The sequence below is a fragment of the Colobus angolensis genome, unplaced genomic scaffold (genome assembly GCF_000951035.1).
Source record: "Colobus angolensis palliatus isolate OR3802 unplaced genomic scaffold, Cang.pa_1.0 Scaffold442, whole genome shotgun sequence".
Lineage (NCBI taxonomy): Eukaryota > Metazoa > Chordata > Mammalia > Primates > Cercopithecidae > Colobus > Colobus angolensis.
Window position 1 is genome coordinate 575,971 of NW_012117844.1, and position 7,197 is coordinate 583,167.

The 7,197-nt window shown below is 41.2% G+C and overlaps 1 long non-coding RNA gene across 1 annotated transcript; it reads right to left on the reverse strand.

Moving 5' to 3' along the window:
* Window positions 1–406: 406 nt before the first annotated feature.
* Window positions 407–6,928, reverse strand: LOC105522850. The gene is made up of 3 exons (XR_001003503.1): window positions 4,675–6,928; window positions 4,122–4,124; window positions 407–779 (listed from the first exon to the last, which is right to left on the reverse strand). It is a non-coding gene; the product is annotated as an uncharacterized LOC105522850 (long non-coding RNA).
* Window positions 6,929–7,197: the final 269 nt, after the last annotated feature.

The following is a 7,197-nucleotide window of genomic DNA, read 5'->3' on the forward strand; positions in this document are numbered from 1 at the left end:
GTTAGCCAGGATGGTCTCGATCTCCTGACCTCGTGATCCGCCCGTCTCGGCCTCCCAAAGTGCTGGGATTACAGGCTTGAGCCACCGCGCCCGGCTAATCATCTTGTTTTTATTCATCTTTCTTAAATGTTGTCTAGCTCACATTTACTTCAGTGTTTAACATCAGAAATGTTTTGGTCTTTATTTGCAAGTTTGGTAATATTTTTTTGACCAGAAATGTGCCATAGGATCTTAACTCTTGTTTGTATCAATTAGCCTGTGGTAAATTAGGTTTCATTTTATGTAGTTTATCTTAGAGTTACAGTTTGCAAGAACCTATTGAAGACATTAAGTAAGGACTTAACTGTATACAACATGTCAGGTAGTGGTAGGTACCTTAAAGAAAAACAACTGGTTAAAGGGATATAGTGATAAAAGTTACTATTTAATATGAAATGATCCAGAATGTCTTCTCTGAGTAGATAACAGTTGAACACAGATTTAAATGAAGCAGAGGAAAAAGATGTGCAGCTATTTGGGAAAGAATTCTAGATAGAGGGACTAACAACTTCATTTTCACTTGGCATTGCTTTGTATGTTTACAAGATACAACAGCCTTTCAATTTATAACCCAATTTCACATAGTCTTACTCCTTAATCTTGTGCTTGTTCTTCACTGAAATTAGAAAGCAAAGTTTATTAATGAATATGAAACAAGGGATGGCCAGTACAAGATGATATTTTCTTTTTTTTTTTTTTTTTTTTTTGAGATGGAGTCTCACTCTGTCGCCCAGGCTGGAGTGCAGTGGCGTGATCTCGGCTCACTGCAGCCTCCGCCTCCTGGGTTCAAGCTATTTTCCTGCCTCTGCCTCCCGAGTAGCTGGGACTAGCACCACACCCGGCTAATTTTTGTATTTTTAGTAGAGACGGGGTTCCACCATATTGGCCAGGCTGGTCTCAAACTCATGACGTCAAGTGATCCGCCTGCCTCGGCCTCCCAAAGTACTGGGCTTACAGGCATGAGCTACTGCACCTGGCCCAAGATGATATTTTCAAAGCATTTAATCAGGCAAGAATATTTTGGTTACTTACAAGGAATTGGTAGACACTGGAATCATGTGACAAGTTTATCAGGCTTTTACAAAATTTCAGACTCATGAGAGTTGAGACTAGAGTGGTAGACAGTGGAAATGAAAGGAGAGCTATTTTAGTTAAAGATTCTTGCTAAAGCAAAGAGGGAAAATGATCACGGGACCGTGAGTTTATTTTATGGAAGCCAAGTCACACCCTGTGGAAGACTGGAATGAAGACTAACAAGCCATTAAGAACTAGGGCAGTTCATCTCTGCTTAATTATGGAGTCTCATGGCCTCTCTTCTGTGCTGCTTTCCACACAACTGCTTTTTTAAATGTTTATTTATTTGTTTGTTTTTATTCTCTGCAAACCTGTTTTCTCCAGCATAGGGCAAAGGATGGCTGTCCCACAGGATGTTACCTGTCCTTAAGGTTGTGTTCTTTTGGAGGAAATGAGAAGCTCAGCTTGGAAAAGGTGTTAAACCTGCCTGAGATTGCCAGATAAAATAATGATGCCAAATTAAATTGCAATTACAGATAAACAGATGTTCAGTGTAGGTCCCATGTAACACTAAAAGATTATTCCTTGTTTATCTGAAATTCAAATAATTTAACTGAATGTCCTATATTTTTATTTGCTAAGTCTGGTAACCATAAGCCAGATATAAGCAACTGGTCAGACAATTGTCTATATTTTTATTTGCTAAATCTGGTAACCCTAAACCTGGTATAAGCAACTAGTCAGGCAATTACCACGAGCTTACTTCTGAGAAGAGAGTGTACTCAGAAAAAGTGGGCTGGGCACATACCAAGATGTTGCAGAGCAAATACAAGGGATAATGGATGGATTTGACCCAGATAAAACGGGGAGTGAGTAGAAAGTGGAGGAAAGAGAGAAGCAGTTATGACTAAGGATTTCAGCCTGAGGAGTGTGAGGACAATAGGATCTGTTACATAAATAGAAACTAAAAGGGACAAGATAGGGGTTTTTATTGTTTTTGTTTTTGTTTTTAAGACGGAGTCTCACTCTGTCACCAGCCTGGAGTGCAGTAGTGTGATCTCAGCTCACTGCAGCTTCCGCCTCCTAGGTTCAGGGATTCTCCTGCCTCAGCCTCCCGAGTAGCTGGGACTACAGGTGCACACCACCATGCCCAGCTAATTTTTGTGTTTTTAGTAGAGATGGGGTTTCACCATGTTGGCCAGAATGATCTCAATCTCTTGACCTCGTGATCTTCCCGCCTCGGCCTCCCAAAGTGCTGGGATTACCGGTGTGAGCCACCGCACCTGGCCAATGAACAAAATAGTTTTAAAGAGAAAGATGGCCTGGGTGTGGTGGCTTGTAATCCCAGTACTTTGAGAGGCCAAGGTGGGTGGATCACTTGAGCCCAGGAGTTCAGTACCAGCTTGGGCCAAATGGTCACACCTCGTTCTACAGAAAATACAAAAATTAGCCTGGCATGGTGGTACACACCTGTAATCTTAGCTATTTGGTAGGCTGAGGGCTGAGGTCAGAGGATCACTTGGGCCTGGTAATTCAAGGCTGCAGTGAGCTGTGATTGTGCCACTGCACTCCAGTCATGAGCAGCAGAGCCAGACCCTGTCTCAAAAAAAAGAGAGAGATGTCTGACTCATTAAATACAAATATGAAGTCATCAACCAACATATAGATAAAATGATCTAAAAAGAAATTTGGTAATAAGTGACTTTTGTAGAGGTAATATTTAAAGCAACCTCAGTTTTGCCATCTCAAGCATATCTCAAATCATTGCAAGAGGCTTCAATATAACTGAAATTAATAAAATTAATTTTAATGTAATAAAAACTTTAAACCTACCTATTAGGAGCATAGTACTCTGCTGTAGAATCATTTGTTTCCTTAAGGGACTTAAATATAGTCTAATACAGAGTTACTAGTTAATGAAAGGCAGGTTGGTGAGCACTCTAATGAAGGTTTTTTAAAAGTCATGCTTTATAAAAAGATAGAGAAGAGGTAAACTAGAAGGAAAAATGAAGGTTTCTAAGAAGTGGAATTTGAATTGGATTTCAATATAGAGAGCTAGTATTTGAGCTGGGCTTTAAAGGACAATTATAAAGGGAAAGGCAGTTTGTAGAGTAGGGACAGTTTTATCAATGGATGAAGAAGCCAGTAAGTAGAGGTCAGATTGTGTAGGAGTTTAGAATATGAGATTTAGGACTCTGACTTCATCCTGCATGGGATGGGAAGCATTGAAAAATACCCAGTGTTTCATGAAAACCAAAATTGAGTTGTTGACTATAAATAGTTTTTTAATACTGTAGTTATAAAATTTAATGCAATTGCCCAGAAGAGATGATTTAAAAAAAAAAAAAAAGCAAACATAAAAATTTATAGATCGTTACCATTTATGAGAACAGTTATAAATTGTCATAATATTATAGGAAAACCATATGGTCACCAGATGCAAAAAATGGTCCTGTTTTTCTTTTTCTTTTTTAGAGACAGGGTCTTGCTCTGTTGCCCAAGCTGGAGTGCAGTGGCAGGATCATAGTTCACTGTAGCCTCAAACTCCTGGGCTGAAGCGATCCTCCTGCCTCAGCCTTCTGAGGTGCTGGGACTACAAGCATGCACCAGCATGGCAGCCAATTTTGTTGTTGTTGTTGTTGTTGTTGTTGTTTTAGAGACAGGGTCTCACTATGTTGCCCAGGCTAAAAAGAGACATTTCTTATAATTCAATATTCATGTCATAATGTCCTAGAGAGTTTAGAATATCAGGAAATGTCCTTAACGTCACAAGTGGTATGTATCAAAAATTAGAAACATGTATACAACACTGGAAACATGGCCATTAAAGTCAGGAACAAAACAAGAATCACCAGTGTTCTGGATGTCCTAATCAGTGTGATGAGATTAAAAAGGGATACAGGGAAAGAACAAAAATATTTGCAGATGATCACCTAAAAACCACTATTTATTTTTTAGACAGGTTCTGTCACTCAGGCAGTGATAACAATCATAGCTTACTACAAGCTCGAATTCCTAGGCTCAAGGGATCCTGCCTCAGCCTCCCAAGTACCTGGTACTACAGGCATGCACTACCATGCCTGGTTAATTTTTTTTTTTTTAGTAGAGGTGAGGTCTCGCTCTGTTGCCCAGGTGCTGATCTCAAACTCCTGGGAGGCTGAGGTGGGCGGATCACAAAGTCAGGAGTTCAAGAGCAGCCTGGCCAACATGGTGAAAACCCGTCTCTGTTAAAAATACAAAAATTAGCCAGGTGTAGTGGCAGGCACCAGTAATCCCAGCTACTCAGGAGGCTGAGGCAGGAGAATTGCTCAAACCCGGGAGGTGGAGGTTGGAGTGAGCTGAGATCATGCTATTGTACTCCAGCCTCAGCAACAAGAGCAAGACTCCATCTCAAAAAACAAAAAAAACAGTCCCGGTGTGGTGGCTCACGCCTGTAATCCCAGCACTTTGGGAGGCCAAAATGGGCAGATCACTTGAGTCCAGGAGTTCAAGACCAGTCTGGGTGACATGGGGAAACCTCATCTCTACAAAAAAATGCAAAAATTAGGAGGCTGAGGTGGGAGGATGGCTTAACCCTGAGACATAGGCGTTGCAATGAGCCAAGAGTGCACCACTGCACACCAGTCTAGACAACAGAATGAGACTATCTCTAAATAAATAAATAAATAAATAAATAAATACTGGTTACAAAACAATTGGGACTAGTAAGTGAGCAGTAACCACATAAGTATGCCAAAATAAATAGCTATCTTCTCCTCAAGTTAAAAGCTGCCATGGTGTGAATTCATTTCCACTTTTTCAAAGCCGTCACTTTTTCCAGGCTTTGAAAAGCTAACCTCGGGACTACTTGCTGAGGTTAAATCTGTCCCAAAAAAGTACTCCAAGTCCATAAAGTCTTGCTTATCTCATCTTAAATTCCAGGCCCCTTAATTGAACACCCTTAAAATCCAATTCTAATTGTGCTTCTCTGGCTCCTGCTAGTCATGCTAACTTACTTCAATTCCTTCTGTGTGTAATCGTTCCTTTCTTATCAGGGCCAACACTTCCTAGGCAGATTATGCTGAGATGTTAACTCCAATTACCTTGGCCTGGCAGCCAGGAGAAGAACTGAGAACAATTACGGAAGAGGGCTTTCTGTAATGAGGGAAGTGCTTGCTCTTACTAGGAAGTATGAGCCAGTTCTGGAAGCTCTTGAGTGTCCAGAGGTATCTACAGAGCCAAAATCCTCAGGGGCACCTATCCCATGTTTCAAAGCTTCAGGCTGGTTTCCCCAACCAGGGCCCTGACTACATACTGGATCTCCCTAGGCTGAGCATTCAAATATCTTTAGAGCTCTGTGACCATCAAATCCCATTTCTGCTCTTCCATTGCAGGAAATAAAAGCTTCTTTGTTAAGCTCCAGAGAAGCCCCCTGGCTCCCACACTTAGCCTTTAACTGTTTAAGTGCTCTCAGTTTCTCATTATCCATCTGCAAGGCATTAATTGTCTTAGTAACAGTTGGCCAGCTCTGCTGTCTTTGTAGGCATCGTATTCCCCCTATCTTTTAAATGCCTGAATTGCACAGGCAAGAGGATTTCCCTTCTCTGGGATGTTTTCCTAGGTCACTGCTGGCTAAATCAGGACTCAAATGGCTGCTTTGTGCCAGGGACCAAATAAGCCATTCCCCAAAACCCATCTTACTATCTGTTTTCTTGCACCACTTGGTGAACCACCTATCTGTTTTGGTGCTCAGAGAAGCAGATGCCAAGAAGGGATTAGACATGCAAGATATTTATTGGGGAAAATGTTTGTGAAGGATAAAGTGGGAAGGCTCAGGAATTGGCAGAGAGCCTTCAGACTGTGGTACAGGCCTGACTTCTGTAAAAAGAAGAGAAGGAAATATTGGGTAGAAAGAGCCTGGACTACACTGTAGTTCTAAGACAGTCTCATCCAGGCTGATGAGAAGTTTCCCCAAGCCATAGTTGCCCATTAGAGGAGTTCTGCAATGGGCAAGAAAGAACAAGTTTAGTACTCCTACTGTGCTCAGCCACTAGCTGGGGGCAACTCGAGATATTTGGCATTGATGTGAATGCATGGTGGTTCCAAAGGGGTGGCACTGACTACAGGCTGTCAGTGACCTGTAGTCCCCAGAGTAGGTTTCTCTTGAAGATCTGAGTGGAAACTTCTATGGCCACTGTCAAAACGCAATCCAGGGCCAGGTGCAGTGGTTCATACCTAGAATCCCATCACTTTAGGAGGCCGAGATGGGAGGATTGCTTGAGCCCATAAGTTTGAGACCAGTTTGAGCAAGATAGCCAGACCCTGTTTCAAAAATAACCCCACAATCACTCCAAAACTGTAGCAATAAAAACTATCATACTAGAATTGACCAACTACAGCAATTGAAACAGTGAATTCAGACTCAAACCTATATATATGTATATATGTGTGCATGTAAATTTAGTATATAATATGAAAGGATAGCATTTTCAGATTGTTTTTTCTGTACATGATGTTGAGACAACTGGATATCCATTTGGAGGAAAATTTGTAAATTAGCATCATCCTACTTCATATATATTTTTAAAATTCTAACTGGATTAAAGAACTAAACATTTAAAAACCATAAAAATATATTAGAACACCAGAAGACATGGAAAATTAACCATACACAGTATGTCATCTCTTTGACAGCTAAGTAAATTTTTTAAGAAGTGTAGAGCCCAAAAGGCAAACAAAATGCAAAAGCAGTTTCAACAAATGGTTATATGACAAGCCGATGGAAGAGTAGAAGTAGACTTAACAGCAAAAGGCACAATCTAAAAGCCCCTACAGGTGATTAAAAAAACAAAAGAGCTAAGGCTGGGTGCAGTGGCTCACATCTGTAATCCCAGCACTTTGGGAGGCCGAGACAGGCGAACCACGAGGTCAGGAGATTGAAACCATCCTGGCTAACACAGTGAAACCCCGTCTTTACTAAAAATAAAAAAATTTAGCCTGACATGGTGGCAGGCACCTGTAGTCCCAGCTACTCGGGAGACTGAGGCAGGAGAATCGCTTGAACCCGGGAGGCAGAGGTTGCAGTGAGCCGAGATCACACCACTGTACTCCAGCCTGGGCGACAGAGCAAGATTCCATCTCAAAAAAATTAAATAAATAAATAAA